General features: G+C 39.1%; 1 long non-coding RNA gene across 1 annotated transcript; it reads left to right on the forward strand.

Annotated features, from left to right (window-relative positions):
* The first annotated feature begins 5,920 nt into the window (after window positions 1-5,920).
* LOC130541230 (uncharacterized) lies at window positions 5,921-21,456 on the forward strand. Its single transcript, XR_008955272.1, has 2 exons — window positions 5,921-5,993; window positions 18,058-21,456. It is a non-coding gene; the product is annotated as an uncharacterized LOC130541230 (long non-coding RNA).
* Window positions 21,457-23,382: the final 1,926 nt, after the last annotated feature.

Raw genomic sequence — 23,382 nt, forward strand, 5'->3', positions numbered from 1 at the left:
GAATTTTATTGAGGATTTTTGCATCGATGTTCATCAGGGATATTGGTCTAAAATTCTCTTTTTTTGTTGTGTCTCTGCCAGGCTTTGGTATCAGGATGATGCTGGTCTCATAAAATGAGTTAGGGAGGATTCCCTCTTTTCTATTGATTGGAATAGTTTCAGAAGGAATGGTACCAGCTCGTCTTTGTACCTGTGGTAGAATTCAGCTGTGAATCCGTCTGGTCCTGGACTTTTTTTGGTTGGTAGGCTATTAATTATTGGCTCAATTTCAGAGCCTGTTATTGGTCTCTTCGGGGATTCAACTTCTTCCTGGTTTAATCTTGGGAGGGTGTCTATGTCGAGGAATTTATCCATTTCTTCTAGATTTTCTAGTTTATTTTCATAGAGGTGTTTATAGTATTCTCTGATGGTAGTTTGTATTTCTGTGGGATTGGTGGTGATATCCCCTTTATCATTTTTTTTTTGCATCTATTTGATTCTTCTCTCTTTTCTTCTTTATTAGTCTTGCTAGTGGTCTATCAGTTTTGTTGATCTTTTCAAAAAACTAGCTCCTAGATTCATTGATTTTTTGAAGGTTTTTTGTGTCTCTATCTCCTTCTGTTCTGCTCTGATCTTAGTTATTTCTTGCCTTCTGCTAGCTTTTGAATGTGTTTGCTCTTGCTTCTATAGTTCTTTTAATTGTGATGTTAGGGTGTCAATTTTAGATCTTTCCTGCTTTCTCTTGTGGGCATTTAGTGCTATAAATTTCCCTCTACACACTGCTTTAAATGTGTGCCAGACATTCTGCTATGTTGTATCTTTGTTCTCGTTGGTTTCAAAGAACATCTTTATTTCTGTCTTCATTTCGTTATGTATCCAGCAGTCATTCAGGAGCAGGTTGTTCAGTTTCCATGTAGTTGAGCGGTTTTGAGTGAGTTTCTTAATCCTGAGTCCTAGTTTTATTGCACTGTGGTCTGAGAGACAGTTTGTTATAATTTCTGTTATTTTACATTTGCTGAGGAGTGCTTTACTTCCAGCTATGTGGTCAATTTTGGAATAAGTGCGATGTGGTGCTGAGAAGAATGTATATTCTGTTGATTTGGGGTGGAGAGTTCTGTAGATGTCTATTAGGTCCCCTTGGTGCAGAGCTGAGTTCAATTCCTGGATATCCTTGTTAACTTTCTGTCTTATTGATCTGTCTAATGTGGACAGTGGGGTGTTAAAGTCTCCCATTATTACTGTGTGGGAATCTAAGTCTCTTTGTAAGTCTCTAAGGGCTTGCTTTATAAATCTGGGTGCTCCTGTATTGGGTGCATATATATTTTGGATAGTTAGCTCTTCTTGCTGAATTGATTCAGTTACCATTATGTAACGGCCTTCTTTGTCTCTTTTGATCTTTGTTGGTTCAAAGTCTGTTTTATCAGAGACTAGGATTGCAACCCCTGCTTTTTTTTGTTTTCCATTTGCTTGTTAGATCTTTCTCCATCCCTTTATTTTGAGCCTATGTATGTCTCTGCACGTGAGATGGGTCTCCTGAATACAGCACACTGATGGGTCTTGACTCCATCCAATTTGCCAGTCTGTGTCTTTTAACTGGAGCATTTAGCCCATTTACATTTTAGGTTAATATTGTTATGTGTGAATTTGATCCTGTCATTATGATCTTAGCTGGTTATTTTGCTCATTAGTTGATGCAGTTTCTTCCTAGCATCGTTGGTCTTTACAATTTGGCATGTTTTTGCAGTGGCTGATACTGGTTTTTCCTTTCCATGTTTAGTGCTTCCTTCAGGAACTCTTGTAAGGCATGCCTGCTGGTGACAAAAATCTCTCAGCATTTGCTTGTCTGTAAAGTACTTTATTTCTCCTTCACTTATGAAGCTTAGTTTGGCTGGATATGAAATTCTGGGCTGAAAATTCTTTCCTTTAAGAATGTTGAATATTGGCCCCCACTCTCTTCTGGCCTATAGAATTTCTGCCGAGAGATCTGCTGTTAGTCTGATGGGCTTCCCTTTGTGGGTAACCCGACCTTTCTCTCTGGCTGCCCTTAACATTTTTTCCTTCATTTCAACTTTGGTTAATCAGACAATTATGTGTCTTGGAGTTGCTCCTCTCAAGCAGTGTCTTTGTGGCATTCTCTGTATTTCCTGAATTTGAATGTTGGCCTGCCTTGCTAGGTTGGGGAAGTTCTCCTGGATAATATCCTGAAGAGTGTTTTCCAGCTTGGTTCCATTCTCCCCGTCACTTTCAGGTACACCAATCAGACATAGATTCGATCTTTTCACATAGTCCCATATTTCTTGGAGGCTTTGTTCATTTCTTTTTACTCTTTTCTCTCTAAACTTATCTTCTTGCTTCTTTTCATTCATTTGATCTTCAATCACTGACACCCTTTCTTCCACTTGATCAAATCAGCTACTGAAGCTTGTGCATGCATCACGTAGTTTTTGTGCCATGGTTTTCAGCTCCATCAGGTCACTTAAGGTCTTTTCCACACTGTTTATTCTAGTTAGCCATTCATCTAATCTTTTTTCAAGGTCTTTAGCTTCTTTGTGATGGGTTCGAACATCCTCCTTTAGCTCGAAGAAGTTTGTTATTACCAATCGTTTGAAGCCTTCTTCTCTCAACTCGTCAAAGTCATTCTCTGTCCAGCTTTGTTCCATTGCTGGCGAGGAGCTGCATTCCTTTGGAGGAGAAGAGGTGCCCTGATTTTTAGAATTTTCAGCTTTTCTGCTCTGGTTTCTCCCCATCTTTTTGGTTTTATCTACCTTTGGTCTTTCATGATGGTGACGTACAGATGGGGTTTTGGTGTGGATGTCCTTTCTGTTTGTTAGTTTTCCTTCTCACAGTCAGGACCCTCAGATGCAGGTCTGCTGCAGTTTACTGGAGGTCCACTCCAGACCCTGTTTTTCTGGGTATCACCAGCAGAGGCTGCAGATCAGCAAATATTGCAGAAAAGCACATGTTACAGCCTGATCCTTCCTCTGGAAGCTTCGTCTCAGAGGGGCACCCGGCTGGATGAAGTGTCATTCGGCTCCTACTAGGAGATGTCTCCCAGTTAGGCTACTCAGGGATCAGGTACCCACTTGAGGAGGCAGTCGGTCTATTCTCAGATCTCAAACTCTGTGCTGGGATAACCACTACTCTCTTCAAAGCTGTCAGACAGGGACGTTTAAGTCTGCAGAAGTTTCTGCTGCCTTTTGTTCAGCTATGCCCTGCTGCCAGAGGTGGAGTCTACAGAGGCAGGCAGGCCTCCTTGAGCTGCGGTGGGCTCCACCCAGTTCGAGCTTCCTGGCTGCTTTGTTTACCTACTCAAGCCTCAGCAATGGCAGACGCCCCTCCCCCAGCCTCGCTGCCACCTTGCAGTTCAGTCTCAGACTGTTGTGCTAGCAGTAAGCGAGGCTCCTTGGGCGTGGGACCCTCTGAGCCAGGCACAGGATATAATCTCCTAGTGTGCCATTTGCTAAGAACATTGGAAAAGCGCAGTATTAGGTTTGGAGTTTCCCAGTTTTCCAGGTACCGTCTGTCATGGCTGCCCTTGGCTAGGAAAGGGAATTTCCCAACTGCTTGTTCTTCCTGGGTGAGGCGATGCCCTTCCCTGCTTCATGGGCTGCACCCACTGTCTGACAAGCCCCAGTGAGATGAACCCAGTACCTCAGTTGGAAATGCAGAAATCACCTGTCTTCTGCATTGCTCACGCTGGGAGCTGTAGACTGGAGCTGTTCCTTATTGGCCATCTTGGAACCTCCCCCCCCTTTTTTTTTTTTTTGAGACAGAGTCTCGCTCTGTCGCCCAGGGTGGAGTGCAGTGGTACCATCTCGGCTCACTGCAACCTCTGCCTCCCAGGTTCAGGTAATTCTCTTGTCTCAGCCTTCCCAGTAGCTGGGACTACAGGCACATACCACCACATCTGGCTAATTTTTGTATTTTTAGTAAAGACGGGGTTTCACCATATTGGTCAGGCTGGTCTTGAACTCCTGACCTAAGGTGATCCACCCACCTCGGCCTCCCAAAGTGCTGGGATTACAGGCATGAGTCATCACGCCCGGCTCCTATTCCTTTTCACAGATTTAGGTGGGGAGGTTTGGAGGAAACAGTACGTGGAGCAAGACAGTACATTCTATGAGTTCATTAGAAAGCAAAAAAAAAAAAAAAGGGATTTGGGGAGGGACAAGGGCGCAGAGCAGTGGTAGGACAGACAGCTCTTCAGGAAAATATTTGCATAGCTTAGTACTTTACACCTGTACCTTCTTGGCCCTCATAGCAATGCTTGAAGTTAAGGGGAAGAAGTGTACATATGGATATGGTCTCCACTTTGCAGATGGCAGTGGCTCGGCCCTGTAAGGGGTTTCTTCAGGGTCCTTATGCTAATAAGGAGTGAGAGTGAGTATGCCAAGCCAGTCTGCTCACCCTAAGGTAGTACTCTTTCTTATACCCCAACCTTTCAAATATAAAGCCATCACAGCCCTAAATGTATTTGGCAAAAAAAAACAAAATCAAAAAACAAAAAAGCAGAGAACCTGAAGAAACACAGTAAAAGATTTTAAACAAGTATTTCCAATTTCCCAGTCCAATGCAGTGAAACCTCTGTCTCCTGACTTGGGACCTGTACCTCCTTCACCATAGGCAGCATGCTGTCCAAATGCCTCAGGGTTCTCCGCAGGCAGCACAGAGGGCTCTACTAGAGCCCCTTACAGATGACCCAAAATAGTGCATGGGTTGGGGGAGTGTCTCACATAACCTGCTCATGAGTCCTTCATTCCCAATCCTTTCATGTTCATATGTATACATCTTTATTGTCCTTGCAGCTTTGTGGGACTAACTGGTAGGTGTCATGCTATTGCGTTTATATCTAAAGAAAAGAATAATGTGTTTAGAAAATATTGATATGCTATAGACATCTCGCCTCCTATGGAGACTGCAGTTCTGTCAGTCTGTCCGAGTATTCCTTTTACACAGGACTCCATTGGCTAATTTCCTCATTTACCTTCATTGATGTCATCTGTGGAAGTGTTAAGCCGGCATGTAATTGTAATAATGGCAGCTCACACTCCTTGAGCACGTACAGCTGCTGTGGTGCTTAGTGTTTTGTCAGCATTATCTCATTTAACAGAATTATGATCCTAATATTTTAGATAATAGAACTGAGAATAAGAAGGGTTAAGGAACCTACTCCTAATCAGACAGAATTTGTATGAGGGGAATCAGATTTAAGCCCTGGTCCAGTGGATTCTCAACCTTTATACTAGCACCCTACATACTTTCTCTGGTTTTCATCACGACTGAAGAGCACAAACACCTGCTGAATGCCTGAATAGCCCCATAGAGAATAGCTATGGAAAAGCTTTATGGCAAGGTGTCATTGTGGCTAAAAGTTTGGAGTTAGGAAGCCTCAAGGTCAAATCACAGCTCTGATACCTAAAACCTGTTAATATATTGGAGCCTCTGCTTCCCTGGTGAAACAAAGGTAATGATAGTACCAATATTATAGTTCTGAAAACTAAATGAGAAAATATCTAAAACACACTTAGCTTGATGGCTGTGGTGCTGCAGAGACTTGGTAATGTTCATTTTTGTTTCTATTAAGCCAAAATAAAATAGACTACTCCTTTCTGGTCACCCCCATTAGCAACTTATGGAGACAGAAACTAATAAGAGTTTACACATTTTAAAACCATTGGCTGAAATAGAGTCATCACTTTTCAGAGCTCCCACCTTTCTCTAGCACATTTAAATGTCTACACTAAAATGACACTGCAAAGACTGCCCAGTAGGTAAAATGAGGAGCAGATATTTATGAAGCACCTAATATTTGTAAAGCTCTTTGTGACATACAAACAATTATAAATCTAAGATGTTTCCCCCATAGAATTTTTGGGCCTCGTTATGTAATAATAGGATGTTATGCAACAATAATAACAACTGCAATGCAAAAAGACAATTCAATACAGGAGACCTTGCAAAGCAGTGTTTGATAGATCCCATTTGGTGGGGTAGAAATATCACTCTTAGCTAAGGTAAGATCTTGCAAGCCAGAAAATATGTAAAGATTAAGAGGGAAGAAAGGAATTTAAGAAAAGGGTAAAGACTGTGAAAAATAAACACAGGGTACCCGGTGATGCAAAATCAAGGAAGCGAGGGGATAGAGGCGGAAAGGCAGATTGTATGTAAGTGGCAATAATGGATCATGTGTGAGGATGTGGTGGAACAGGAGGAAAGTAGATAATGAGCTTCTCACACCCCTTCTGCTCTTTACTCAGGGACCCAGCTAAAGAGCAGGAGGAAAAAAGAGCCCTATCATAAAGGGAAATAATTAAAAATCACTTTCTTTGAGAAATCTCAGCAGCACTGTGTCTTGAAAGAGACTTAGGGTGACAACTGCTCACCACCTTAAATCTGCTCTGAATTTGGAATTCATTAAGAGAAGACATGAGGCAAATAGTGAAAAGCACAGTATCAGTTCGTAAGACTGGCTGGAAAATTGGGCTAGATCTATGACCACATTTTGAAACTAATGCCCCCTTCCTACAAATTAAGGTTATTGGCCAATTAGGGGTAAAATTGTACAACCACAGGCTCCCGCCCCACCTCACCCCATTCCCCTTCCAGGACAGGTCACTGCATGCTGCAGAGAAGAAGACCATACACATAGCTTGCTCAGGTGGTTCTGAAAATAAAACAGAGGAAGGTCTCAGTGCTCCTCTCCTCCTCCCAATCCCACCAGTCAGCTATGGAGCCAGGAGAGAAGGACAGATGTTTCCCTCCCAATATTGGCCCCTGTTAGGGAGTGAAAAGTATCTTTTATAGGCCTAGTAGACATCCAAGGAGGTAGAAAAATAAGTCTGTCTCTCTGTGTGTCCCTCTCTCTGTTTCCATCTCAATAAAAGTTTGATATTGCAATAAATAACAACTAAAAGAAATACTACTTTCTGTATTTTCCCTAGGGATTTATTATTGAGGTTTTGTTTGTATCAGTTAGCTAGTATGTTTTTTAAATGCCCTTCTGTGTTCTATGGGGGTTGCATTCATTTCTGCTATTTTTCTTTGAGTCAACATCTCACTCGGTCACCCAGGCTGGAGTGCAGCAGGGCAATCACAGCTCACTGCAGCCTTGGCCTCCCAGGCTCAAGCAATCCTCACACTTCAGCCTCCCAAGTAGCTGGGACCACAGGCACATGCTACCATGCCCAGCTTATTTATGCTATTTTGAATAAGCATCACAATTTCACTTTCTGGAAAAACCAAAGTTAGTGGAATTGCAAGTGCTGTTTTTTATGCCTCAGACTTTGCAGGTTTTAATATGTTGAAATTGGGGATAACATAATTTTTGGACTTTATAAAGAGAGATTGGAAAAGAAATCATGATATATTTGAATACCAATGGTACTTGAGGATTAGCGGCTAAATTTGAACCAAATTTCAATATCCCTCCCAAAGATCAAAAGGAAATGAAATCTATCAGTGTGAATAAGCATATTGTTTTTGGTTTGTTTAGAAAATGTAACTAATGTCAAAAACCTACGCATTTATCTCTTCTTTTCCCTGTTTTCTCCTCCCTGCCCAATTTGAAACTTCACTGTCTCAATTACCTCAGCTAAGCATTGATCTGATTCCAGCTAACATTATCGAGATGACTGGTCGACAGCCCAAATAGCCCAATGTACATTTACATTCCAATGATGCACTTGTTCACTCAAGTGACACGGATGGATGGAATGTTGATCACTGGACTTAGCTAAGCTCTCTCCCAGTGTAGACCACAGTGACTCTTCTAGTCACAAATCTTCCAGAAACAAAAATTTCCTTTTAATATTCCAGTTGCTCAGGTCGGTGCCAGGGTCAGCTAAAAGAAACAGCATGGTCATGCCATTTCAGGCACAGGAACTTCAGCCTGAGACCCAGGTGGTCTAATCATTTGATTTGGGGAACTTCTTATGGTCTGGCCCTCATGAGCTTCAAGCCTCTGAACTGGGAAATTCGAACATTTCAGGTGCCTGAGGGGCCAACCATTAAAAGACGTATTTTGGAAAGAGACCCTTACCCATTTGGCTTAGATTTATGAGTATCCTGAATTATCAATCTCATTAGTATTAATATTCCAACAATATGATAATATGATAAATTAACTTATTCCACAAATATTTATTAAATGCCTACAACAGTACCTATTAAATATTAAGTATTCTGAAACTATTTATTGATGTGTAAAATATTTCTGGAGAACTCACTATATGCATACTCAGTACTATGTTCCCTGGATGAAATGATTCCTAAGTAGAAATGGGAGCCCTTACTCTGACTATGAAATCATTTGCATACCAAGAGCCTCTTCCTTCCTCTACCCCTAACCATTCCCACCACTTCTAAAGAGACAAGTGGTCTAAAAGCTTGAACATTGTGCCCATAAATCTACCTCTAAAGCTCTGCTCAACAGTGTGTCCTCCCCTGGGCCCATTACAGGAAAATATGCACCATTTGAAACCTGAACCATCCACTGTCATAGAGAAATACATGAATCAAAAGCAGCTGGCCCTCAGCAAAATCTAATGCTTGCTGGCTCAGCCTCCACATAAGGCCAATCACTGTTGCCATATTGGTTTGCTGAAGAGTAGAGTCATCAAAAGCTGCAAGGACAAAAAAACCAAACACCGCATGTTCTCACTCACAGGCGAGAATTGAGCAATGAGAACACATGGACACAGGAAGGGGAACATCACACACCAGGGCCTGTTGTGGGGTGGGGGGAGTGGGGAGGGATAGCATTAGGAGATATACCTAATGTTAAATGACGAGTTAATGGGTCCAGCACACCAACATGGCACCTGTATACATATGTAACAAACCTGCACGTTGTGCACATGTACCCTAAAACATAAAGTATAATAAAAATAAAAATAAATAAATAAATAAAGCTACTGCCCAAATAGTTCTTGTACTGCTAGGGAGCTTCAAGATTAAAATATTCCTAGTACTTCCCTCAAAAATCTTCTCAGCTGGGAACCTTCCCTGACACTCTCTTCCCCCTTTTCTTCACCAGGAACCCCTTTGTTCTTTGCACCTTCCCCCCACACTTTGAAAAACTGTCAGTAATACTACTTATCACATTCAACTAAAATTAATAGTTTGCATGCTTACCTGAGCTTCCTGAGAGCAGTTACTCTGGCTTCCTCATCACTGAAGCCTTAGCATCTCACATAATAATAGCCTAGCACGTGGAAGGTGGTGAATAAATGATTTTCAAGTAGAATTTCTTTGTTCTTAATGAGTCAGTAAACAAAATATCACTTAGCCAGAGCCAGTATACTATATAAGCATTGGAAGTCTCTGTTCAACCTGCTGTGTACTCCCCAGACAGTCCCAAAATCCTTGTCATAGTTCATCATTATATGCAAAACCTAGAAAATATTTTGCCCAGTTTTTCTATAAAATAAAACCACATAATTTTAGAATAGGTGTGTGACCTTGACAATCTTATACAAATCCCCTAATTTCACAGATAAGAAATCTGAAGTCCCAAGTAGGTAAGTCAAGGTCATACAGCTAATAAATGGCAGAAAAAATGATGAAATCCAAGGCTCCTTACTCCTTTGCCCATGCCTGGTTACTAGTCCATGATCCAGATTCAGCTTGTTGAAGTCCCATTTCTTCAGGGGCTTATGAAAGGACTTGGGGGAGCAGTGGTTGTTGAGCTGGATTCAGAAAGATCCACCAGTTGCTCTAGTTCTTTTTTCTTTCCGGGGCATTAACAATGGACAAAAGCTGTCTTAGTACAAGGAGCAAGAAAGGGAAAACGTGATGGAAATTCAGCTAATGAGATATAAGGAGGCCTTTTAGGACAGTTTCAGATTTGTAATCTGCATTCAAGATAGACTACCCTTGGGTCAGATCTTCGGTAGTGACTGAGCTTCAGAATAGAATTTTTGAATTTATCCTGGTCTGAATCTGTGTCCCTGAAAAGTTCCAGTATACTCCCCGCCTACACACACGGACACATGTGCACACACACGCGTGCACACACACACACACGTATCCCTAGCGCTCTAGCACTCAGGATCTGACACTCACTGCTAGCATGGTGCCACACAGAACCCTAAACTGACCAGAACCCTAAACTGTCAGTGCATGACTAACACTGCTTAGGCATCTCCAGATATCTTGCCCTGTGTCCTCAAAACAAAAAGAAACCATGTCCAAATGCTATGAAGCTCCGCAAAGGTCAAGATAAACACTGCCACAGAGCAGAGGAGAAATTGAGCAGCAAAAGCACTTAGGCAAGAGAAAAGACAAATTAATTTCCTTACCAAACTTTCTCCTCCTGGATAGAATGAATGTGATAGATTCTCACAGAACTAAGAGTTATTGCTTCTCTGCAGGTACTAATCTGTGATTCCAGACGTGCTCACAAATTGGTACTATATTCACAACAGTTTCGGAAGTTGAGTATTTCACAATGTTAAACAATTCATATTACTCTTAAATTTGTCTTTATTTAGCTCTAGACATAAAATACGTGGAGAATACAAAAGTTTTTTACATTGGCAACCAGATGAACTTTCAGTGTCAGAACTGTGAATAATTTTATATTTATAAAAATAGAATTTCAAAATAAATGGCAAATGTCAGTTTTACCTAGAAATTTTATGAGCATAACAATTATTTTGTTATGCCTATTGTATTTGTACTTTGCCTATTATTTTTAATAATGCTTTGATATTTTAGGAGAAATATAACTTTTAAGACATATATAATTTTTTCATATTTATATGTACTCTATTTTTGAACAAAATATAATCAAATTGTATAGTTTGCATACAGATACATTTTAGTTTTAATCCTTTAGCTCATTTCTATAAACAATTAAATTATTAAAAATATTAAGTATAACAACAAAATTAATGATTTTGCTAAAGAGAAAAAATAGATCTTATGGAATAATGCGTAATAATTAATTAACTATGCATGTTTTTTGTTTTTGTTGTTTTTTTTGAGAGGGACTCTCGCTCTGTCGCCCAGGCTGGAGTGCAGTGCACGATCTCGGCTCACTGCAAGCTCCACCTCCCGGGTTCAAGCCATTCTCCTGCCTCAGCCTCCCAAGTAGCTGGGACTACAGACGCCTGCCACAACGCCCAGCTAATTTTTTGTATTTTTAGTAGAGACGGGGTTTCACCGTGCTAGCCAGGATGGTCTCGATCTCCTGACCTGGTGATCCACCCACCTCGACCTCCCAAAGTGCTGGGATTACAGGTGTGAGCCACTGTGCCCGGCCTAACTATGCATGTTTTTTATTACTCACGCAAACAATAATGGCTTATCTACAGAATACCAAGGCATAAACAATAATAATTAAACTTAGTCATCTTTAGTGTTTTTCCAACTTTCTATTATATAAAAACCATAGCTTCACCCACATTATTTTTATTTCTTCATTAGGAATGTATATCTGTCAAAGAGGAAAGTCAGAACATGTTTTATTGAAATCGGTAGCTTGATTTAGAACTTTTATGTGTATAGACATATGGTTTGTGGGCCTCTGTTTGTCCTCTCATCCCAGCTGCTGAAATGTTAGGAGCGGCCAGTGTATGAGTCACCAAAAGTTAACATAAAGTGATTGAAGCCCCAAAGTAAGCCAACAAGGAAAGTAGGAAAATAAGTCTCTTCCCTTCTCTTGAAGTCAAGACTCTGTTTTTGTTTTGTTTTTCTTTGTTTCTGTTTGTTTGTTTGTTTTTTTGAAAGCTCCTAGTCTCAGGTGGAAGCACACAAGCACATAGGCCATGGTGAGTCAGTGTTACCATCTATGAAGTCAGTATCCAAGAAAGACCTACTGAGCTTTGCCAAATGTTCCTAGGAGAACTGGTCTGTTTGGATGGATGTTGTTTGTATCTGTGTTTAAGGGCTCCAGAAAGTACAAGGAATACAAAACAACAATGACACTTTTCATGTTTAGAGGCCCTGCCTGTGGCTTCCATGTCTTGATTGTCATGGGGACTTGAACGTGCTCTGCCCAGCAAATTCCCTGCCTGCATGTGACTGGATGGTCTCAAGGGTGTGACTCTGCAGTGTGTTCATAACGCTGTGGTGAAACATGACTGTTCTATTTTTGGTTTTCATTTCAGAGCCCTCAAAGAGAAATGCATTAATCTTTCATCTGTAGATTAATGTCTTACTTTTTATTTATATTTTATAAATTTTTTGCCATATCTTTTTGCTTCTTCAGTCTCCCAAAACAATCTTAATCGTAGATTTTACATTATTCTTCAAAAAATATAAATTATTAAAATCTGGTAAATGTTCTCTCCTTGATAATTTTTAGAATTATTTTAAACAATTGGGGCTGCCTGTGTCTGTCTTCAAATCTTATCATCTTGTATTATTAGAAGAGTCTTGTATTATTAGAAATCCATTTACCTTGAGAAAACTTAGATAAACAACAACAAATGAAGAGAGTGACAGCATGAGCAAGAAGGGAACCCTATTTAAATAGTGCAGGTGACTCCCCCTGACCTACCCCCAAACCACCCTCAACTCTGTCCCACTCACAGAGCGCATGCCTCAGTGAACTTGAGTTGGGAGCCATGAATCTGCCATGTCCTGGGAACCAAATATGATTCCAGTATTTAAAGACGTACCTTCTTCAGGCATTACCCCTAAATGTAAGCCAGCCACATTTGAGACTTAAACAGAGTCAGGATTCAGTCCCAAAGTTAGAGGAAAACAGCTAGTGCTGGGTGTTTGGAAGGCAGCATGTTGCTCTCCAAAATACTACCCTCCTCTGCCATTTTCCAAAGGTAATTTTGACTAGTTATGATTTTTACCACGTACACCAACTTCAGAAGTAAACCTTTATATACGGTATGAATTATAGTTTTACATTCAGCCCTATTCTTAGTCAGTATCACGTTCATGTTTGATTCATCTATCATATCCCTTGCAGCCCCCAGTGCAGTGCCTCAAACATGAGGTGTTTGAGAAACTGTGAATAAATAAGTTTCCAAGGATTGAGAAATACCTCTCTCTGATGGCCCCTGTAATCCATGTAACAAAGAAGTCACCAGATGGCTACTATCATATTGATACTAGCTAGTTTCTCCAAGTGTGGTGCCCAGATCATCTGCTTCAGAATTAATCAGGATTAGTTAAAAGTATTAAAAGTAAATTCATGGGTCCCACCCTATGTCTCTTGATGCAGTTCCTCTGGGAATGAGGCCTCAGAGCCGGGCCATCAGTGTATCTCTAAAGCTCCTGAGATGATCCTAACGTGCTTGCAGGGCTCAGAACTATTGTGTCAGACATTCTTTCTTCCACTTTAGCCCATTTACAATCTGTAGTATTAGCTACATTCAGCTAACAGTAGACGCTAGGGAAGAAGGGGAGAAGATCAAGGAAAGCAAAACAACGTACAAATGTCAGGTCTGTGGGAGAGCTAAACCCTGGGCAAAGTGCTGCACAGCATGTGCTTTCAAAAGCAGTCAGCATCAACGTCAAAATAACTGGCTCTCACCAGGCTGGTAAGAGAATGACATTTGATGGATGTGTCAGAAAGAGGCTCTTTGCTACCTCATGAGTATCGCCTATTAGCAATTTAAATTGAATCCATGTTGCTATTCCTAGGACTGGCTCATGGTACACCTTATTAAAGTTAGAAGAAGATAAATTAATTCCTTGTTTTAGAGAACAAAATGTTTGACTATTCCCTGGAAGAAATAATACCTATTTTGAATAAGTTACTTATATAAAACTATGTCTATTATCTGTTATATGCTTCCCAATAACTATGTTCCATAAGTAGGAAACCTACTACCGTCCTCATGTTAGACAGGGTAGAGCTGGGTGGAAAAGGTAAAGTAGCCTCCTCAAGCCACATACCTGGTAAGTGCAAGATCCCAGGTCTTCTAACCCAAATCCATTTTTTTTCTCACTCAAGCTCATCAATACAATACTTCCTGTAAAAAAGAAAAAAAGATTCGGATTACATGGAAAACTCTCATCTGCTTGCATCTCTCTTATGAAACTTATTACTTTCTCTTTTATATTTTACAATTACTTACAGAGCCAGATATTTCTGACTCTTCTACTTAAAGAGGGATGGTATATGTCTGATTCACTTTTATATTCCCCACAATATCCAGCCCTGAAAAACGGTAGGTAATGAATAAGTGTTTCCTGGGTAATTATATGAAAATAAGAAACAGATATATTTAATATTTCACTTTGTGAAACTTTATTTATTTATTTTCTTTATTTATTCTTTAAAAAAAAAGGGATACATGTACAGAACGTGCAGGTTTGTTACATAGGCATACATGTGCCATGGTGGTTTACTGCGCCTATTGACCCATCCTCTAAGTTCCCTCCCCTCACCCCCCACCCCCAACAGGCCCCGGTGTGTGTTGTCCCCCAATCTGTGTCCATGTGTTCTCAACGTTCAACTCCCACTTATGAGTGAGATCATGCATTGTTTGGTTTTCTGTTCCTGTATTAGTTTGCTGAAGATGATGGCTTCCACCTTCATCAATATCCCTGCAAAGGACATGATCTCATTCCTTTTTATGGCTGCATAGTATTCCATGGTGTATATGTACCACATTTTCTTCCTCCATTCTGTCATTGACAGGCATTTGGGTTGGCTCCATGTCTTTGCTATTGTAAATAGTGCTGCAATAAACATACACGTGCAGGTGTCTTTATAATAGAATGATTTATATTCCTTTGGGTATATATCCAGTAATGGGATTGCTGGGTCAAGTGGTATTTTTGGTTCTAGGAATCACCATACTATTTTCCACAATAGCTGAGCTAATTTACATTCCCACCAACAGTGTAAAAGCATTCTTGTTTCTCCACAGCCTTGCCAGCATCTGTTGTTTCCTGACTTTAAAAATCACCATTCTGACTGGTGTGAGATGGTATCTCATTGTGGTTTTGATTTGCATTTCTCTGATGATCAGTAATGTTGAGCTTTTCTTCATATGTTTGTCGGCCAAGTAAATGTCTTCTTTTGAGAAGTGCCTGTTTATATCTTTGGCCCAATTTTTGATGGGGCTGTTTTCTTTTTTCTTGTAAATATGTTTAGGTTCCTTGTAAATTCTGGATATTAGACCTTTGACAGATGAGTAGATTGCAAAAATTTTCTCCCATTTTGTAGATTGCCTGTTCACTCTGATGATAGTTTCTTTTGCTGTGCAGAAGCCCTTTAGTTTAATTAGATCTCATTTGTCAATCGTGGCTTTTGTTGCAATTGCTTTTGGCATTTTTGTCTTTAAGTCTTTGCCCATGCCTATGTTCTGAATAATATCACCTACGTTTTCTTATAGGGTTCTTATGGTTGGGGTTTTACATTTAAGTCTTTAATCAATCTTGAGTTAATTTTTGAATAAGGTGTGAGGAAGGGGCCCAGTTTCAGTTTTCTGCATATGGCTAGCCAGTCTTCCCAGCACCATTTACTGAATAGGAGATCCTTTCCCCATTGCTTGCTTTTGTCAGGTTTGTCGAAGATCAGATGGTTGTAAATATGTGGTGTTATTTCTGACATCTCTGTTCTGCTCCATTGGTCTATATGTCTGTTTTGGTACAAGTACCATGCTGTTTTGGTTACTGTAAACTCGTAGTATAGTTTGAAGTCAGGTAGTGTGATGCCTCCAACTTTGTTCTTTTTGCTTAGTATTGTCTTGGCTATACGTGCTCTTTTTTGGTTCCGTATGAAATTTAAAATAGTTTTTTCTAATTCTGTGAAGAACGTCTATGGTAATTTGATGGGAATAGCATTGAATCTATAAATTACTTTGGGCAGTATGGCCATTTTCATGATATTGATTCTTCCTATCCATGAGGGTGGAATGTTTTTCCATTTGTTTGTGTCCTCTCTTATTTCATTGAGCAGTGGTGTGTAGTTCTCCTTGAATAGGTCCTTCACATCCCTTGTTAGCTGTATTCCTAGGTATTTTATTTACTTTGTAGTGATTGCGAATGGGAGTTCCATCATGATTTGACTCCCTGCTTGCCAGTTGTTGGTGTAAAGGAATGCTTGTGATTTTTGCACATTGATTTTGTATCCTGAGACTTTGCTGAAGTTGTTTATCAGTTCAAGAGGTTTTGGGGCTGAGATGATTGGGTTTTCTATATATACAGTCATGTCACCTGCAAACAGAGATAACTTGACTTCCTCTCTTCCTGTTTGAATACCCTTTATTGCTTTCTGTTGCCTGATTGCCCTGGCCAGAACTTCCAATACTGTGTTGAATAAGAGTGGTGAGAGAGGGCATCCTTGTCTTGTACCGATTTTCAAAGGGAATGCTTCCAGCTTTTGCCCTTTCAATATGATATTGACTGTGGGTTTGTCATAAATAGCTCTTATTATTTTGAGATATGTTCCAACAATACCTAGTTTATTGAGTGTTTTTAACATGAAGGGATGTTGAATTTTGTCAAAGGCCTTTTCTGCATCTATTGAGATCATCATGTGGTTTTTGTCTTTGGTTCTGTTTATGGGATGAATTACGTTTATTGATTTGTGTATGTTGAACCAGCCTTGTATCCCAGGGATGAAGCTGACTTGATCGCGGTAGATAAGTTTTTTGATGTGCTGCTGGATTCAGTTTTCCAGTGTTTTACTGAGAATTTTCGCATCAATTCATCAGGGATATTGGCCTGAAGTTGTCTTTTTTTGTCTCTTCCCAGTTTTGGTATCAGGGTGATGTTGGCTTCATAAAATGAGTTAGGGAGGAGTCCCTCCTTTTTGGTTGTTTGGAATATTTTCAGAAGGAATGGTACCGGCTCCTCTTTGTACTTCTGGTAGAATTCAGCTGTGAATCCATCTAATCCTATGCTTTTTTTGGTTGGTAGGCTATTAATTACTGCCTCAATTTCAGAGCTTGTTATTGGTTTAATCAGGGATTCAACTTCTTCCTTATTTAGTCTTGGTAGGCTGTATCATCCAGGAATTTATCCTTGTCTTCTAGATTTTCTAGTTTATTTGCATAGAGTTATCCTGATAACAACTGGCATGCCCTTTTCTTTAAGAGCATCCCTCTCTGTTCCTCTTACAGTGCCACTATAAACAAAATCATTACTAACCTTGTTGCCAGTCCAGATTTTAAACACAAATGGGAATTGTATACCAGGAATCAACTACGGCTTAAGAAATCAATGTTTCAATTCCAGATCAAAATGTTCTTTCTTTTAAAGTGAAGGGACAAATAGACCACAGCTCTATCCTTAACAAAGAAAAAGGTTTAAAAAAATTATTTTGGCTGGGCACGGCGGCTCACACCTGTAATCCCAGCACTTTGGGACACTGAGGCGGGTGGATCATGAGGTCAGGAGATCAAGACATCCTGGCTAACAGGGTGAAACCCTGTCTCTAATAAAAAAAAAAAATCAGGATTTTTTTCACTGGGAGGAGTGATGAGTAGGGCTAGAAGGGGGAGTTGGAAATGATTAGTTTCCAGATTTGAATGTCAAGTACAGAGTGTACTCACTTTGTAAAAATTCATTGAGCACTTTATATTGAACTTAAAGTTCACTCCTAAAAAGAAGTGAGACTCTTGGCACCATTTAACAATGGTGAATAGTACACTGATTCAAACAAGCTTCTACTGGGTATGATGTGGGGGATCATTTCTCCACAAATTGGAGATTTTAACAGCCATGTTTCACATCTGGTCAGAATTCAGGTGCTTGTGAGATGTTCCTTTGATCTGGAATTTTTCTATATTCACATCTCACTTTCCTCTGGGTTTTTACCTATTATAAAGAGTCTCTTGATACTATCCATACTCAGTCCTCTTATTATCTCACTCACCCATGCACCAAACACTCCTCAGGGCATGGACTATATCTCTTTGGTTTTGTGATCTCTTCACCCAGCTTGGGGTAAGCCCAAATTAAGTATTTAATAAATGTTAAGATTCTGAGATCTTCAAGGGCATGGACAACATCACTGTCTGTAGAGAGACTTGTTCTTCTGTACCTGGCCAGCCGCAAGACAGGCAGATATCAGAAAGCCTCCTTTCACCTCTGGTGCCATTATCCTCTAAAATCATCAGGGCCCACAGTTCATAAATAATTCTTTCTGTTTCTTTCCAGAACCACAAAGCATTTTCAGAATTCATAAATGGATAAGTTCTTTCAAGAACAATATGAAGAATATTCCTAATCCAGTGGCTCCACATGCAAACTTTGCCTCCTGACCACCCAAGGCATCATTTTAGTTAACTACATCTCCTTCTGGAGCCTAACTTTAGAAAATGCTTCCCACATTGTCTCTTTTAGAAGACAATTTTGATACATGATGTTAGAGGAAACAACTACCTCAACAAGTTTGAAACTCCTTCTAGAAATTGCTCAGCAGCAACACATACTGCTTTTCCAGTAAAAGCTCCTATTTGACAAAGGCGAAACTCCTTGGCCCCACCTGGTGGTTGCTGAATCCAGCAAATTCACCTTTTGCATTTAAGACCCTATCAGAAGCTGTACTTTGTCCTTTGACATCTATGGGGTTATAGACATTGAATCTCCTTGGATGATGAAGTGAGGTCTCATTCCAAGTGCTTAAGATAATGAAACCTGTATGAGGACAGATGATGCAGCATCAGCAATTTTTGCAGTGCTATGAATTTCAGGTGGCGTCTTAATTCGAAGTAGGTTACGAGATAAAATACATGAAAAAGATACTCCAAATTTAAAACAGGACTTTCATGCAATAAGCATAAATGCTTCCTCTCTAAGTTAAGATCTGGGGCATAGTCTGTAAATTTTAGATGCACATTTTCCTCTTTTGATACCAATTTCTGACTATAGTAAACCAATAATTCTGAGGGCTCTGATTAAACACATTGAACCTAGCAAATATTTGTACTTCCCTCTCTTAAACCCATTGAAATGACAGTAAAGATATGCAAAAGGATAGGATATGAATAGGTGAAATAATTAGGAAATTCTCTTAAAAATGCATGGCATATGGGATTACACTAACAGATAAAATAGAACAGAGAAAAATAACTATTCAGAGTACAAGAGAAGCCGCAAGAGAAGCTGCAGTGAAGGTGGAATCTGTTACTCTATGAAGAGACCCCTGGCATTGGGAACCTGAAGGAGAGCAGACACTAATAATGCATCTGGCTAAAGAATCTGTTGGCTGGCTTTGGGTGGTGCATAATGAAGAAGGTTTATGTTTCCGATGTCAGTAAGAAAAATTAAGGGAAACTAGAAATTCCAGGAAAAAGAAAATGCTGTACAAAAATTCATGATGAAAATATGAAGCATTATTATAGGAATTATGGAGTCTAAGAAAAGAAAATCTTGACTTAGAACTTGAAATATTCTACTTTAAGTAGATCTGATTTATGAATATAAATTATATCTCCTCTACAGCTGCACTCTGGTTCTGCAGTGAATAATATTGAACAATATCATAATATTATAAATGATGTTTATCTATTTTTGCTTCTCTGAATCAATATATAGACAAGGCGATGAATACTTAATTAAAATTTCCATTCAAAATGTAAATGTTTTAAACCTTGGCAATATAAAAGTAGTGGTAGAAATGATGAACAGTAGGAGTTAGAGGTGGGAAGGAGAGATGGGAGAGCGTGTAGGAGTGACCGACTCCATATCATACACCATGATATGTCTGAAGTTGACAGAACAAGAAATAAAAGTCAAACATATTATTTAAAGTATAATCAATAGAAGAACAAAAAGAAAAAATGGGAGCAGATACAGGGAAAAACGAAGCAGAGTGGTTGCTATGAGCTGAAATAGTAATCTTTTACAGCAAAGAGTTAAAAGACAAGCTTAAGTTGGTAAGACAAGAAATAGATATTAATGTTGTATGAAATAGATACTTCGAGTTATAGTGATAATCCCTGGAAGAGCTAAAGACAGAAAACATCATGGGTGGTAGCCTCTTGAGAACCAGGCTATGGATAGTGGAACTAGACACACTTTTCATCTGGCACCCTTATTTTCTATTGAAATTTTATTTCCATGAGCATGTACTTCTGAAATTCTGATTAGCATGCTGACATTATAACATCCCAAGTTTTGAACCTTTTTGATTTTCTAATCCTCAACCAATGAGGCAGTGACTGTATATAATGATCAAAGCTTGACAGCAGGTTAAATTTCCATGGTCTTCAACTCTAAGGTGAGTGGCCCCTCACTAGAGCTCTCCAAGTCTGACATATATTGCCTTCAGAACTGTAGAAGCAAACATTTCTGAACTATTTCCAACTACCTACTTGCTTGTCCTTCCAAGATTACCAGTTTTCTGTGGATGTCATCTTCTCTTACAACCAAGCATCATAAATCCCTCATAGATCTCCTTCATGAGGTGTGCTGTTCAAGTCCGAGAATGCCTCACTTTTAATGATCAGAAAAGAAAAAGCTGACAGAACTGAAATCTTGACAATAGGAACTTTCAACTTTCAGCTCTAGCAGAGGGTATTAATTTCACTTCTGGAGCACTCATAATCTAAGAAACTTCTGGATCCTAATGACAAGGATGGAAACAACAGTTATTAAATCCCGTAAATATCCCCTCTGCCTAATTATATAGCAAAGCCAAATGCTGAAGAATCACAGGATAAAATATAATGCTATGCATTCCACTTCCAGAGATATGAAGCTGCCATTTTTTCCTTCACTCTCTGTCTTCGTCCAGCCTCCAAGCACACCCCTAGCTTCACTTGACCTTACTTGGTTCAACATATCCCCAGGATCACTTCACTTTGCTTGCTTTAACATGTTTTCATACCACGTCACCTTACTTGCTGTAGCACATAATACTGAGAGATGAATAAAATGAAAACTGCAGCTGAAATGATCAAAACTGCTTAAAGGAAAAAAAATACTGAAGTTTGCCATAGTAAGAAAAAAAAGAGCATAAATTTTGAAGTAATACAAAGCTGTTATAGGGTTTCAAACTAGGAAGTTCAAGTACCTTGCGTAAGGTCACACAGCTTGCAAATATTAGAGTCCAGCCCACAGTTGTTTTCTTAACTAAATAATGATTAGGCATAAGAGAGATGATCATCCTCGAACCTATAAATCTACTACAAACTTAATGAATATTGCCTGGCCTGAAAATTGATGAGGCACAAACTTTTTTCTGCATATTGGCAAATTTCTACTGAGGTTTATTCTAAGCCTTGATGAGGTACTTAAGTTCAGGAAAATAAAAATATGGATTTTTTCCTCATATAAACCACAAGGAGATTGGGACAAAAATCATTCCATCTAATTACACCAATCACTGAGAAGAGTAAATATAAGAGTGTTTTATTTCTGAAAAATTAGAATTATTTTAAAGGTAACCTATTTTGATTCCAACATTACAGAATTAACATAAAGTATATATTCCCTAAAACACATCAAACTTTTATCCGGTTGTCTTCTTCTTTATATAGCTAAATGTGAAAATGTAAAATATATTAACTATTAAGGGGTGCAGTAAAAAAAATTAAAACAATGCCTTAAATCTATACTAGCCACTTCTATATTAGCTACACTATTTTACCTCTAACCTTGGGATTTATATTGCTTGCTAGAATTAATCTGCAAATAGGTTACATCTTATCAGGCAATACCAACTGGTATTAAGCTGATATTAGAGCTTCACTAATAGAGCTGGTTGTTTGGAGCACTATGTTAAGAAGGAGTCTGATGTTGTCCACGTTTAGTGGCAAGGAAGACCCTAATCAATTAACAATCTTTACTATGGAAGCAAAAAGAGAGAATGACAGTAGGTGCTTATTATCCTTGTCAGGTGCTCAAATCTAGCACATTTTAAAACTCTCAGTAGTTTTGTATTTTTTAAATTAAAGCAGTCTTACAAGTTGAAATTCTATAATATAAAAACTCTCCTTAGACTCAAGAAATTACCAAAATTAGCAAACTTGTCAGGACTACTCAAGCTGCCCCAGGAAGAAGATGGATATATTCCAATACAAACAACAACGTGTCATTTGGAGTTCTGGAGGGAAAAATCAAAGGAATCAAATGACTTGGTAACCAAAGTTCTCTAACTTAGCACCATCCTTCTCTAAATCCAGTCAATATTTCTAGGAGTCATAATTATACATAGACTAGAAATATTTTCTTTAACATTTTCTTTTTAAATAATTGAGTAAACAGAATAGACAGCTCAGTAACAAACCCATATGAAACATGTGTATATAAAGTTAACATATAATCAAGGAGAGATCATGAATCAGTGGGAAAATGAAGCATGATTCTGGGCCAGCTAATTACCTATTTACATTTTATAAAAAAAGTTCAATTAGATCCTCATCTCACACATATGTCAAAATAATTTTTAGGTGGATTAGAATCCATGGATTCTATGGATTAGAGCATGTCTATTATACATTTAAATGTAAAATGTTATATCTTTTTTGAAGCCTACAAAAAAGATATAAAATTTTAATGCTCTCTGACTAGATAAATATTTAAGTTTAAATGCAATGGAAGTAATGACAAAGAAAAGATCTGAGCTATAACTACCAAAAAAAATGTAAACATATGTATATTTTAAAAACACTTGAGCTATAACTACCAAAAAAAATTTAAACATATGTGTATTTTAAAAACACCAAAGCAAAAATTGGAAGAAAAAACTAAAGGAAAAAAACCCATTTAAGTAAACTGCTGTAGTAAGAAATGTTTTGATTACCAAGAGCAGGCATCTATTCAAATGATTTCCCTGTGAAAAACTTATGGAGAATCTGACTGAGACAAAGTATAGGAAGCATAGCTGTATCTCATGAGAATAGGAAAATGGTTAGGCAGCTACCGTCTCCATCTCCATTCCTCACTGGTCCACATGGTCTCTTTTCTCTGGACCTGCGCACACTTCCTTCTTTCTTTCTCCTGAGGAGAGAAAGAAAACCATGCCTGATCCTCCTCTACAACTTTAGTTTGCATGTGGCTTTGACTGGCTTTAGTGCCAAACCTGGCTCCAGAACCCAGCACCATCTTATTGACACAGTCCTTCAGGGCCTTAGTCCCAAACTTCTGGGAAGACAATATAATAGGCCCAAATTGGGTCAGGTGTTTACATATGGTTCAGTTAGGTGCGACCACTGGGGAAGGGGTTGTCCTATGGACATAGAACTGGTAAGGCCTACCTGCTTCTCAGCAGGTCTGGGTGCAAAGCATCTTCAGTGAATGGATGTAGGAGGAGCAGACAGCAAAGACACTACACATTTCACGGAATATAATGAAGTCCACATGGAGCTTCATCATAAGAAGTTAAGTAAGAAAAGCCTACTGTAAAGTCTTATGGTCAAAATTCTCTCTGATATGTGGAGGGAGAGAGGCATGGATATGCCAGCCATACTAGACAACAGTAACTTTTGTTAATCTGATGTATTGCATTCATTTGTACTTTCCAAAGTTTTTACCACA

Source organism: Pan paniscus, chromosome 12 (assembly GCF_029289425.2).
Source record: "Pan paniscus chromosome 12, NHGRI_mPanPan1-v2.0_pri, whole genome shotgun sequence".
NCBI classification, from domain to species: Eukaryota; Metazoa; Chordata; class Mammalia; order Primates; family Hominidae; genus Pan; species Pan paniscus.